The sequence below is a fragment of the Lynx canadensis genome, chromosome B2 (genome assembly GCF_007474595.2).
Source record: "Lynx canadensis isolate LIC74 chromosome B2, mLynCan4.pri.v2, whole genome shotgun sequence".
Taxonomy (NCBI): domain Eukaryota; kingdom Metazoa; phylum Chordata; class Mammalia; order Carnivora; family Felidae; genus Lynx; species Lynx canadensis.
The window spans coordinates 98,471,839-98,485,565 of record NC_044307.1 but is presented as its reverse complement, the minus strand read 5'-3'; positions in this window follow the sequence as shown (position 1 = coordinate 98,485,565).

Below are 13,727 nucleotides of genomic sequence, written 5' to 3'. Positions count from 1 at the left end.
TGGGAGAGGTTCTGAGGGAAGGTCCCAGGGGCTGAGCCTCTAGACAGCCACCTACTTCTCTCACGTGTGGAGGAGCTGGGGTCCTGGGACAGTTTCTGGCCACAGGTGACCCCTCCCCTCCGCATCCCCCTCCATAATCGCCAGGTATTCAGCAACACTTCCGGAGGGACTCTGTGGGTGAAAGGTGCTGTGTCAAGTGCCAAGTAAATCCCTGACTTGTCCCAAAGCTCTCAGTCTCCAAGTGCTATGCTAATCCAACTCTGTAAAGTCAAGCCCCGTGTAGGCCCATTTTTAAAACTAGATGATATACTTCTTAAGGGTTAGGATATGTCTTAGCTTTTTTCCCCTCCTGCGTTTCCTGGAGCCACTGCGATGGCTCTGCCATATCTTCTAACCATTGCCTGAGGCTGAAAAACACTTTCTCACACATCCATGTGTTACGATTTTCAAATGGTATTTAAGCACTGTCACGAATACTTGTCATTATGAATTATTCTCAATTAATGGATAATAAAGTAGAGCCACGATCATGAGAGATGCCTGAGTTCCTTTTGACACTAAAAGGAAGCCCTTGTTTATAGAAAGGTGGGCAAAAGATACAATAGATATTTTGTACCTGACTGATGGCCCTATAGCCCCATTCAGGGATCCCTGGCTTCCTGTTCTTTGGGGATTAGGCGAAGGAAAGATGTCAACACTTTCTCATCAGCAAGGGGGTTCTGCACAAGTGGATGATGGGCTTGATGTCTTTAAACTCCTGCCTTAGTTGGCCTGTAACTGCTGTCATAGGAAAGATTCAGCTTGGGGAAAAAATATCCCTTTTTAAAAAGAGATGAGCTACATACAAAAGCCCCTAACATTTATTCTGGGTTTTATAACCACCACCACTCCCATTCTAGTCCTGCATTTCTCTAAAAAATGGAATGGTTGCTGAAAAGTAAATGAATCACTTCAGGGATGAGACCCAATTCTGGAACATTTTTCTCCCGAAAGGGTAATTTTTCAGAATAATCTTGAAACCGGGGCTTTCCAGTGGAGGCCTTCATTCGTATTTGCACCACTATTTGCCTGCACGAACCCAGCGTGAACCAGGGGGGGTTGGTCTACTCTGCGTCCTGAGCCGAGCGCTGGCCTAGTACTCCTGGTCTGGTGTAGATACCCCTTGCCGCTGCCATCCTTGCTGGAAGCATCCGTGCAGTGCTGTTTGACATCGCTCTCTCCGCGGGTGTTGCTGTGGATTGTCATGAACCGGCTTGCTGTGGGCTCCCCACTCTTGCTGCTGCCAGCTGTCATGGTCCCTTAGATCCGTGCAAACGGCCACCATCAGGGAGCCCCTGAGTGCATTCGGCGGCCCAGCAGGCCTCTCAGGCGGGTCAGCAGCTGAGCTCTGCGTGTGCTCGCAACCCCCAGTGCTCCCAGAGCACAGCCCCACCAATGCCTGCCAGTTCCACAGTTGTAATTGTCTTCACTTTAATTCTCTGCCTCAAGCTCCTTTTGTTCCAGCCTCCAGATTTTCGCCTGGTGAAAACACTCCCTGCGAAGAATGGCTTGTTCTTAGGCCAGGTTTTCCAGTTTCCCCAAGAGTCGGCCTGAGGCTGCTGCCACTGTACTTGGAGAGGACAGATCCCTTGGGAGAACCTACTCGCCAAGGCCCGAGCAGGCTCCCTCCTCCTCAAGTGCCTTCATCTTCATCACTCCCGAGGCTTCCACAGTTCATTCTCATTCTCTCCCGCCAGCCTATGACACGCTCAGAGGGTTGGGGTGGGAACAGAAAGAGCTTTAGTAAAGTCTCAAGAAGCATTTGTTAACTAAAGTGAAAATACACAGTGACCCCAGTACTGTTGTTCATTTCCCAGCTTAAGATGCCAAGAAATTACAATGATATTTACGAAATAGGAAGGGGTGACTCTGCAGAAGCAGAAAGAAATCAAAACTGGCTGACCAGCTGACCACAGACAGTGTCCTCCTACCACGGCTGATGTGATGAGGTACCTAGACTCCAAGTTGACAGAACATGGTGAAATTCAGCACAAAGGACCAGGAAGAGGCCGTCTCTTAACTGCCCCACATGCTTATATACAAACTCGATTCAGATCAGAATTAACATTTCTTGCCATCTCCGCTGAGCCCTGTGAGGGGCTTACGCGGTAGGCAGTCCTTTATTTCCAGGTAGGAGAGTTGAGGCCAAGAACCAGGCTTGGTGAGAACAGGGCTGGACCTTACCACAGCCCCTGGCTCCAAATTCATCCTTCCTAGAATCCCCCCCAAGAAGAAAGTATCTTTCCCTCTGCCTCTGGCACCTCTTTCTGGCAAGTGTCCATAACTCCGCTGGTGTCACTGTCTTACTTAAGTAGAGAATCATGTCAGAATGGGAGACACATTTAGAGACTGTCCATAGTCTACAGTCACCCTGTACCAGGGCACATTATGTGCACCGAGAAGGTTCCAGGAGGGTCAGACACACATGGTAGTAGTCTGATGCCCATCTTTCTAGAAATACATCTTTCCTCTGTGGCTCTCAGGGCACTTCGCACATCTTATTCTTTACCTGCTTTATCACAGTGAGGGAGGTCACAGCCAGATCCCCTATTTTGCACAGGGAGAAAGAGAGGCAGAGTGAGAGAGGAAGAGCAGAAACACACATCCCTCCATACTGGCTACCTTCACTATCAAACTTCACAGCCTCCACTTGTTTTCCTCAGCACCTCTCACTGTTTTACAGAAAATTTAAAAGAAATTCAGTTGAGTTGGCAGGTTGTGTTTTCCTCAAAATGGAGCAAGCGTCTCCAGGCTGCCCTCTGCAGAGCTGGGAAGAGCCAGGTCTTTGCCTGTGTTTACTGGTCTCTTCCTGCCATCTTGTGGCTGCGAGCCAAGTGTACATGCAAATTCCAGTCTTCATTTCCCAGGCTCTCTAAACAATCAGAGTGAGTTTCTAATCCCTTGCAATCTACACCATGGGAGGAAGAATCCACTACACGCATGATTCATTTACCCCTTAGTATGAAACGAGGAGAAAGAAACTGTTTGAGAGCATCGTACATTTATCAAAAGAGGAGGCAGAAAACATCAGATGTCAACTTTTACCAAGGTGAACTTTTGCTGAAATTGGGTAGATGAGGTGCCCGAAGAATGGGGACCTTCCCATTAATCCAGCTTTGGTTCTGAAGTGCGGGCTACCTATGCTTGAGAATAAACTTTACGAACAAGTCTTAATTTTTTTTTTAATTTTTTTTAACGTTTATTTATTTTTGAGACAGAGAGAGACAGAGCATGAACGGGGGAGGGTCACAGAGAGAGGGAGACACAGAATCCGAAACAGGCTCCAGGCTCTGAGCGGTCAGCACAGAGCCCGACTCGGGGCTCAAACCCACGGACCGTGAGATCATGACCTGAGCCGAAGTCAGACGCTTAACCGACCGAGCCACCCAGGTGCCCCAACAAGTCTTAATTTAACGAGCATTGCACTCCCCCACCATTAGTGATATTCCAGAACACTTTGGATGCCTCTGTCCCATAATTCAGCTAAATTTACTACTCTCTAAATGTTTTGGCAGGGCCCTTTCATGTTTTGAGTAATATAACATACAAACACAATAAAAGGAATTTCTTGGCTCATATAACTGCAAAAAAAAAAACAAAGGTAAGGAAAACTTCAGGCATGGATTGATCCAGAAGTTCATGTTGTCTTCAGGGTTCTGAGTCCTTGTCTGTGTGGTTCTTTCTACCCTTGCCCTTTGGTATGTTGGCATCATCCGCAGGCTACAGAACTGACTGTGGCAATGCCAGGCCAGACCTCGTATCTTCATGCTACATAGTCCAGACAAAGACGAGCTATCTCCTTTGGTAATGCCCAGAAGATCAAGGAAGCTTCCTGATCAAAAGCCCTTGTTAAGTATTTCCTTGTATCTTTGTGAGGCCAAGACTGATCCCTATCCCTAAGCCAATCACAATTGGTTCTTATCCTAAGCCAATCACAATGCCCAAAGCAGGGGGTAGGATTCTCTGACTAATGTAAGCCAAACAGGGTCCACTCTGGAGTTAGGGTGGAATCAGTCTCACACAGCACGTATGGCTGCCACAGAATGGGGTGGGAGCATTCTCCAAAGAAAACTGGACCCTGAATTTTGGTGGGAGAAAAGGAATAGATGCTAGGGAGGTAACCAATAAGAGTGTACCACACTCTTTTGCACTGTTGGTAGGAATGCAAACTGGTGCAACCATTGTGGAAAACAGATTGCAAGTTCCTCATAAAGTTAAAAATAGAACTACCCTATGATCCAGCAATCGCACTACAAGGTATTTACCCAAAGAGTACAAAAATACTAATTCAAAGGGATACATATACACCAATGTTTATAGCAGCATTATCTACAACAGTGAAATCATGGAAATGGCCCAAATATCCATCTATTGGTGAATGGATAAAGAAGATATGATATGATATGATATATATATATATATATATATATATATATATATATATAGTGGAATATTACTTAGCCATGAGAAAGAATGAAATCTTGTCATTTGCAGTGACAAGAATGGAGCTAGAGAATATTATGCCAAATGAAATAAGTCAGAGAAAGACAAGTACCATATGATTTCACTCATATGGGGGATTTAAGAAACAAAGCAATGAACAAAGGGGGGGAGGAGAGAGAGGCAAACCAAGAAACATAACCTTAACTATAGAGAACAAACTGATGTCTACCAGAGGGGAGGTGTGTGGGGGGGGGGGGGGTGGGTGAAATAGGTGGTGGAGATTAACAAGCGCACTTGTGATGAGCACTGGGTAATGTATGGAAGTGTTGAATCACTATATTGTAAACCTGAACTAATATAACATTAATATAACACGAACAAAAACTTTACAAAAGTACCACACCACTAGTTTCCAATTTTTTTCATCATATACCCCCAATCAATAAACATGATGTATATTTAATACATAAATTATAGATTTACACTAATGTAGCATCTATTTGTACACTATAATACCAATATACATATTTATGTATGTATCATTTTTTTCTTCCAATTTTTTAAAAATTCCAGTTAGTTAACATACAATGTAATATTAGTTTCATAAAAATATATTTTAAAGGCTGAAATTAAAGTAAAATCATAAACAGTTTTTATCTTATTTTATTAACAGGGTTGAAAAATTGTTTTCTCTCTCAAGACTGTGATTGAAATAGCAAAAAAATCTGATTAAAACTGGGCAGAAGATTCACAGAGCTAGAACAAATAATCCTAAAACTTGTATGGAACCAGAAAAGACCCTGAACAGCCAAAGCAATCCTGAAAAAGAAAACCAAAGCTGGAGGCATCACAATCCCAGACTTCAACCTATACTACAAAGCTGTAATCATCCAGACAGTATGGTACTGGCACAAAAACAGACACTTAGATCAATGGAACAGAATAGAGAACCCAGAAATGGACCCACAAACGTATGGGCAACTAATCTTTGGCAAAGCAGGAAAGAATATCCAATGGAATAAAGACAGTCTCTTCAGCAAGTGGTGCTGGGAAAACTGGACAGCGACATGCAGAAGAATGAACCTGGACCACTTTCTTACACCATACACAAAAATAAACTCAAAATGGATGAAAGACCTCAATGTAAGACAGGAAGCCATCAAAATCCTGGAGGAGAAAGCAGGCAAAAACCTCTTCGACCTTGGCCACAGCAACTTCTTACTCAACATGCCTCCAGAGGCAAGGGAAACAAAAGCAAAAATGAACTATTGGGACCTCATCAAAATAAAAAGCTTCTGCACAGTGAAGGAAACAATCAGAAAAACTAAAAGGCAACTGACAGAATTGGAGAAGATATTTGCAAATGACATATCAGATAAAAGGTTAGTATCCAAAAAATATAAAGAACTTATTGAGCTCAACATCCACAAAACAAATAATCCAGTGAAGAAATGGACAAAAGACAAGAATAGACACTTCTGCAAAGAAGACATCCAGATGGCCAACCAACACATGAAAAAATGCTCCACATCACTCATCATCAGGGAAATACAAATCAAAACTACAATGAGATACCACCTCACACCTGTCAGAATGGCTAGCATTAACAACTCAGGCAACAACAGATGTTGGCAAAGATGTGGAGAAAGAGGACCCCTTTTGCACTGCTGGTAGGAATGCAAACTGATGCAGCCACTCGAAAACAGTGTGGAGGTTCCTAAAAATTAAAAATAGAACTACCCTATAACCCAGGAATTGCACTAGGAGGTATTTATCCAAGGGATATGGTGTACTGTTTCGAAGGGGCACATGCACCCGAATATTTATAGCAGCACTATTGACAATAGCCAAAGTATGGAAAGAGCCCAAATGTCCATCGACAGATGAATGGATAAAGAAGATATATACATATATACATATGATATATATATATAGGATATATATGGTATATGATATATATTGTGTATATACATATATATGATATATATGTATGGCATATGATATATATGGTATATATATATGGCATATATATATATGGTGTGTATATATATATATATGGTATATATATATGGTGTGTGTGTATATATATATATGTACTATATATATATGTGTGTATATACATATATATATACACATATACATATATACAAATATACATATATATGTGTGTATATATATGTACCATATATATATATACACACACACACACACACACATCCACCATATATATACACACACACACACACACCATATATATAGTGTATATATATACATACATACATACACAATGGAGTATTATTCAGCAATCAAAAAGAATGAAATCTTGCCATTTGCAACTATGTGGATGGAACTGGAGGGTATTATTCTAAGCGAAATTAGTCCGTCAGAGAAAGACAAGTATCACATGACTTTACTCATATGACGAATTTTAGATACAAAGCAGATGGACATAAGGGAAGGGAAACAAAAATAATATAAAAACAGGGAGGGGGACAAAATATAAAAGACCCTTAAGCATAGAGAACAAACAGAACATTGCTGGTGGGGTTGTAGGAGGGGGGATAGGCTCAACTGGTAAGGGGCATTAAGGAATCTACTCCTGAAATCATTGTTGCACTATATGCTAACTAACTTGGATATAAATTTTTAAATTAATTAATTAATTAATTTTTAAAAATCTGGGCAGCAGATCTGAATAGACATTTTTCCAAAGAACATAGACAGTTACATGAAACCAACAGATACATGAAAAGATGCTCACTATCACTAATCATGAGGGAAATGAAAATCAAAACCACAATGAGATATTACCTCATACCTATCAGAATGGCTCTTATCAAAGGACAAGAGATAACAAATGTTGGCAAGGATGTGGAGAAAAGGGAACTCTTGTGCACTATTGGTGGGAATGTAAACTGGCACAGCTACTATGGAAAACGGTATGGTGGTTCCCCCCAAAATTAAAAATATAACTACCATATGATACAATTTCATTTCTAGGTATATAGCCAAAGGAAGCAAAATCACTATCTCAAAGAATGCCTGCACCCCCCACCCCGTTTATTGCAGCATTATTCACAATAGCAAGGACACGGAAACAATGTGTCGGTTGGCAGATAGATGAATATGTGGCAGATAGATGAATATAAGAAAATGTGGTATACATGTACAATGGAATAGTATTCAGTCATATAAAGAATGAAATTTTGCCATTTGCAACAATGTGGCTGGATCTCAAGGCATTATGCTAAGTGAAATAAGCCAAACAAAGACAAATACCATACAATCTGACTTATATGTGGGAATTAAAAACAAGCAAACATACAAAAAACCGACTTCACAGATACAGAAAACAGACTGGTGGTTGCCAGAGGCAAGGGTTTTGGGGATGCAGGAAATGAGTGAAGGCGGTCAAAAGGTCGAAGTTCCAGTTATGAGATAATGTACAGAACAGTAACTATAGTTAATGCTACTGTTGCATATTTGGAAGTTTGATAAGAGTAATAGATCTTAAAAGCTCTCATCACACACACACACACAAATTTTGTATCTATATATGATGACCGATACAACTAGACTTATTATGGTGATCATTTCACAATACAGTATATACAAATATCATTATATTGTACACCTAAAACTAACATGATGCTGAATATCAATTTTTTCCCAACTTTAAAATAAGATTGTAACTGGAAATGCTTTATTGCCTTCTTGAAATTGTAGTGTAATACTTTATGATTCAAAGGCCTAGTCCTGGGTTTATTTCTATACTTGGTTTTAAAGGCTGTTGTTGCAGAAGAAAATGTTGTTTATAGATTCAAATTAGGAAAATTGTATTAATCGCTGCACTTACTAATTCATGATACTAGTATTTCAGTTCTATCTACCACTTACAAGGTTCTTTTCCACCTTCCCAACACCAAAAGGTATTGTGTTTTGTGGGTTTCTTTTTTAAACAAATGAACCCTTAATTTGAAAGACTGTTTTTTAAGTGTGCAGATGTGGGAGTTCTTACTAATGACACTTAACATCACTTTTGGCCACAAATCCTATTATGATGCAATATTCCCAGACATGTTCAAAATGCTCTCTTTTTACAGCTGCTACTACTATGGGAAGGCTGCTCTTTTCTCACACTCATTTAAAAACATCACCCATCCCTTGAAGGTATCACATTAAAACATACTCATTGGTAGCCCATTACTAAACCACTGATCCCAGGAAAGGCGGGCATAGTTGGAACAATTATGTTTTCTTCTCTTATTTGCCCGTTTGTCAAGGAAAAAATGTGTAGTTCATCTTTAAGTCCAACAATTCTTTTAATTTAACCCCAGAACCTCTCTGTGATACAAAAGATTTTCATGGCCAACTCCTTTTCCCCACCATTTCATTTGCAAAATATCATAAAGTTCCTATTGTTTATTTAAAAAAATCTTTTTTTAATGTTTATTTGTTTTTCAGAGAGAGAGATAGAGAGACACAGAGCATGAGCAGGGGAGGGCAGAGAGAGAGGGAGACACAGAATCTGAAACAGGCTTCAGGTTCTGAGCTGTCAGCACAAAGCCTGACATGGGGCTTGAACTCACAGACCGTGAGATCATGAACTGAGCGGAAGTCAGATGCTTAACCAACTGAGCCACCCAGACGCCCCTAAAGTTCCTATTACTTAAAGGTCTCATCTTAATAAATTTTTTTTAATGTTTATTTTGAGAGAGAGAGAGAGAGAGAGAGAGAGAGAGACAAGCAAGAGCAGGGAGGGGCAGAGAGAGAGGGAGACACAGAATCCAAACAAGCTCCAGGCCCTGAGCTGCCAGCACAGAGCCTGACACCGGGCTCGAGCTCACAAACTGCAAGATCATGACCTGAGCCAAAGTCAGACACAACCGACTGAGCCACCCAGGTGCCCCTCAAGGTCTTGTCTTTATAGAAGTAGCCATGTTGATGACATCCTGTAACACCTAAACTGGGGTGTGAGGTGAGTCGTCACTAGCAAGGACAAGTGAGGGCACTGAGGCCCAGGCAACCTCTGCAACCTCTCCCTGGGGAGTCATGTGACTGTGGCTGTCTGACAAGGGGCCTGGAGAGGTGTCAAGGGCAAGCCAGATAGCGAAAATCAGTAAAACAATGTTTATTTCTAAATTTTTCATTTATTTCTAAATCGATAGTAAGCAGTACAACAAACTAGAGCTGCTTATGCTTTCTTCCTGCATCCTAGTGCTCGTCAAGTGCTCCTGGGGTGTGTGCTCCCCCCCAGTTTGGAGACCACTGCCCCTGATGGTACTTCCAGGGTGCCAGTCTTGCCTGCCCCTCCCCCACCAATATAGATTTCTAAGCTTCTGAAAAGCAAGGGCTGGGCCTTATCCTTCTCGTCCCCCCAAGAATCTAGCACAGGTAGAGCAAAGCTCAGGTGCTCCACGCCCCTGGGTTAATGGAATGAGGGGCTCCACCAACAGCGAGCCCTCTCACGCGCAGATGCCCACCAACCCAGTGGGGGCAGGGCTCAGCTGAATAAAGCCTAGACCTCATTCTTGAGGCTTCTTCATGTACTGGGATGAGAGATGTATAAATAAGGGATGGCATACAATCCAGGGCAGGACGAAGTAGGAGCTGCTGGAGAAATGCAAGAAAGGGCTGTGGGAGCATGAAGCTAAAGACCCTTGGTTCTGGCTCATTCTCCCTAGAAGGATTGAGAAAGGCTTCCTGGAGGAGGTAGCATGCTATTCAGTGGTACAGGTTTTGGTACCATTGCAACAAGGGGAAAGGATGGAGAGAAGATGATGGAGTGGCCTTTAGGAGATGTCACGAAGAAGAACCTGTCAGGGGAACGTATAGATGGAAGAGGAAGAGCTCACCATGTCACTCGCAAGGACAAACTCAACAATCCACAGGTCACGGGATGGGACAGTACGGTATCCCCCCCCCCACAGTGTTCCAGGTACATTGGGTTTCTAATAAAAAATTTTGCACAGTAAACAAAAAAGGTCTTTAGATGCAGACTCAACAGATGTTCTTTCTGTTCCTCCCACATCCCTAACACGGTCCTGCCTTAGGGTCCTTGCAGTAGCTTCCGTCTGTCTTGAACACCCTCCCTCGAGGTCACACAGTTGGTCCCCTACGTCATTTGGGGCTCCACTCAGATGCTACCTCCTCAAGAGCTTCTCTGACCTGATCGAGGGAAGCCTGGCACTTTCCATCACAGCACCTTCTCCACTTTCGTCTCAACACTAAGCCTACCTGGATGTTTTCTTGTTTATTTTTATGTGCATTTGTTAACTGTCTGTTCCCCTCACCCCAACACACACATACACACACACGAATATAAGGGTCAGGGCAGCTGACCCTTATAAATAAATATTGGGTAAAGACTTCACTCGTATCCTCTTAAAATACTTGTTACAGGGGCGCCTGGGTGGCGCAGTCGGTTAAGCGTCCGACTTCAGCCAGGTCACGATCTCGCGGTCCGGGAGTTCGAGCCCCGCGTCAGGCTCTGGGCTGATGGCTCAGAGCCTGGAGCCTGTTTCCGATTCTGTGTCTCCCTCTCTCTCTGACCCTCTCCCGTTCATGCTCTGTCTCTCTCTGTCCCAAAAATAAATCAAAACGTGGAAAGAAAAAAAAATTTAAAAAAAAAAAAAAAAAATACTTGTTACAGGGTAAGTTTAATAAAAGTCTCATTTGAGATGACCCCAAATCCACTTATGGGGGAAAATAGAAAGAGAAAGGGGGCAAGGGAGACAGAGAGGGATGAATATAAGAAAGTAGAAATTGCTCCCGTGAAATCTGATGTATGAGGTTATAAGGCAGCTTTAGTTTAACTTATTTGTATTTATTTATCTATTTTTTTAAGTTTATTTATTTTTGAGACAGAGAGAGACAGAGCATGAATGGGGGAGGGGCAGAGAGAGAGGGAGACACAGAATCAGAAGCAGGCTCCAGGCTCTGAGCCATCAGCCCAGAGCCCGACGTGGGGCTCGAACTCACGGACCGCGAGATCGTGACCTGAGCTGAAGTCGGACGCTCAACCGACTGAGCCACCCAGGCGCCCCTATTTATTTATTTATTTATTTATTTATTTATAAATAAGCGGGGGAGGGGCAAAGAGAGAGGGAGACACAGAATCCAAAGTAGGGTCCAGGCTCCGAGCTGTCAGCACAGAGCTCGACACAGGGCTTGAACTCACGAACCATGAGATCATGACCTGAGCTGAAGTCGACGCATAACTGACTGAGCCACCCAGGCGCCCCAGTTTAACTTCTTTTTAAATCTAATCTGTTTCATTTCTCTTATTTCAGTTAAAAAAAAAATCACTGTGTTCTATGCACCTCTCAAAGTTACCTTACTTAGGTTGTAGAAAAAAAGGTGGTAGAACTAATAGACACATTAAAATCCCTCGGGGATGTAACTTCGAGTATTTGATTTGTCCACAAATTTCTCTAGAAATGTTAAACGTCTTAAGTCCTTGTTTCCCAGTCTCAATCATCAGCTTCTCTGAGAGCATTTATTTAAAATGCAGATTTACAGGCCCCTCCACAGAAGACTGAAACTCAAGAGTCTTGAGGTGGTCTCCAATAATCTGCATGAGGCTTCACAGGTGGTCGTGTGGCTCACTGGGTTTGGGGGCAATACAATAACTTACCCTTTCCCGATCGTCCGGAAAACCGTATCAATGCTTCGTTGTACCATTGGAAAGCTCATGGCTGGAAAACAGTGTTAAAAAAAGTGAAAGATTTTGCTTCAAACTTGCTGATTATAACGTTGGCATTTGGCTGGACTCTCTCCAAATGTGCCAGACACTTGGAGGTGTGTCGTGGGGGCCCTGGCCTGCCTGAGAGGAGGGCAGCTCACCCTCGGCACTTCTGGCATCAGTGCCTGGGCCGGGACACCCTGAATTTGGTGCCTTCCAGAAAGCAGGTGGGCGCTTAAGCCCCTTCCCTGACTAGGAGAGGCCACTGCACACATCTTAACGTGGGGTCCCTGGGCCACTCGAGAATCTGCGCAAAGGCCTCAGAGGATCTGTGTACAGAATGGGCCGTGTTTCCCTTGCTCTGAAAAGGCCTCTGGGCATTCATGCTCAGCTCTCGATGGAGCCTGACACTGAAGAGGTGAAGCCTCAGCTTAGAGGCTGAGACTGCTTGCCATGGCATCATGGTGCCAGTGGGTCCCGCTGCCCTGCAGGCATCATGTCCGGGGAGGGAGGCTCAAGCTGGGCCCTCCACCAGCTCACCTGTGCTGCCAGGCTGGAGGCAGGCCGTGGACAGACAGCAGCGAGCGTGGCAGTAGGAAGGCTGATGGTCAGCGAGCTGCAGTGGACCGCTCCAGTCATCATCTGGGTCTCTGAATTCAAGGGGCAGCTGCCTCGGGGTCCCCTCGCAAATCCTTCCGACGGACCTGAAATGTCAGGCCAACTAATGGATCAGAGTGGGTATGTGACCCAGCACGTCTCTCAGGAAGAGAATCATAGATGACCATGATCACCAAACAGATGCCTGACCTTGCCACGTGCACATCCTCATAACAGGCTGCAAGGTCGGTGTGCTTTGCCCCACCCATTTTACAACGGGAACCTGCAGGCAGGGCGACCTTAGGTAACACACCAAGGTCACGTGGCTATCTAGAGGGTCAGACTCCAAACAGCAAGCTGGCCCTCCGTGGGAAGGACATTAAGAACTGGGCTTTGCCCCAGCACGGTGCCAGGCTCCGAGCTGATGTCTCTTGGTCCCAGTCCAGACCCGTTCCACCACGAATAGAAGCCAGAAACAGAAGCTATGCTCTGCCCGGGACTTAAACAAGGCAAATGCGGACTGTGAGGGAGAGGACAGGTGTGAGCACAACCTCTCCCCACCCATGCAACCCTGGGGCACAGTTTCTGGCCTCGAGGCCGAGCTGACGGCACTGAAGCTCAGTGGCCCAAACTGGGGACAGCCCAGAACCTTGGGGAAGAAAGCTCTATCTGAGGCAGGTGCATAGGAGGTCCCAGAATCCACACAGAGGCTGCAGTTCCCGTTCAGCCCCGCATTAGATGCTGTGCCCTCGGCTTCTCTGGGAGCTGGTCGCACCAGCCCAGACGGGGCGAGGGAGCTGCCCTCAGCCGGCATCAGAAGGCTACCCTGGAACCGTCTGCCTTGTGCCACAACAGCTTTGGATGTTGATATCCTGTCCCTCCTGCACGCCCCGGAAGGAGTGCCCTGCCAGCCACGCCACAGCTGTCCTTCCCTCCTTCTCAGAGTGTGGGCTGCGTCACAGGC